This window comes from Olea europaea, chromosome 3, assembly GCF_002742605.1.
Source record: "Olea europaea var. sylvestris chromosome 3, O_europaea_v1, whole genome shotgun sequence".
In the NCBI taxonomy this organism is placed as follows: Eukaryota; Viridiplantae; Streptophyta; class Magnoliopsida; order Lamiales; family Oleaceae; genus Olea; species Olea europaea.
In genome coordinates, this window is record NC_036239.1 from 23,159,128 (window position 1) to 23,160,201 (window position 1,074).

Here is a 1,074-nt window from a genome sequence, read left to right on the forward strand (position 1 = left end):
GCGTTTTAGGATGTGGTATTCCCTGCTGCTGCCTCATCATCCGTCCGTAGTTTCATTGGAAACGGCTTTGTTGGGTCCTAGTCATCTCATCAAAGGGTATTGCCCTTCCTGCACTGTACTGGAATGAATGCCATACATTTGGCTGGCGAGGTTGCGGCCTGAATGTTCTTCCAATATCTACTGGTCTGAATTGCCTCTCAAAAGGCGGTCCTCTATAGAATGACATTCCTCGCCCTCTACCAGGCTAAGTGTTTGGGAAGAAGGTAGGACGATGAGGATGCTGCCATGTCCCTGGTTTCTCCGTATTTCTATTTACTTCTCTTTTACACCTTGCACACAGGACGTCTTCGTCCTTTTTTGGTTCTTTCCCCTTGATTCGTTCAAAGACGCTGGAATGTGGTCTAGGATCCTCTTCTCCATCATCTACGACCAACTTGAATTTTGACAACTTGTTCTTGAATCCAGATGTTATCATGTTTACTTCAAGTGGCTGTGGGAAAGGATTCTCGTCCACTGCCATCTTTTTCTTATCATTGAACTTAATTCGTCCTGATTCAATGGCATCCTGCAATACATGGCGGAAAACCAAGCAATTGTTAGTCAAATGTGACCATGCATTATGCCACTTACAATTTTTTTACCCTTAATTTGTTCAGGGTTTGGCAATTTGTGCTTATCGCTCAACTTTATCTGCTTATCCCTATATAATTTATCGAATATAAGGTCAGCTTTGGTCACGTCGAACGAGAACGTTCTCGCCTTTATGTTTCCATCTTTTATGGGCTCATCTTTGCCCGATGGTCTAGGCTTAGCCATTATAGGACAAGTATATGTATCTCCTTTGACCAATTCGGCTAAACACATTTCGGCCTGATCGTATGACTCATCGTCGATGGTATGAACGTCAAAATTTGGGTCTTTGTAATAAGTCCCTTTACTAGAATTTTTCATTTGTTCTTCCTCTCTTATCAGTCGCTCATACCTAATCACATTCGCACTCAACTGGAAAAGGTCAGGAAATTCCTTGTCTTGGAATTTCTTCTTTAAATCAAAGCTCAAGCAGCCCTGAGCGAT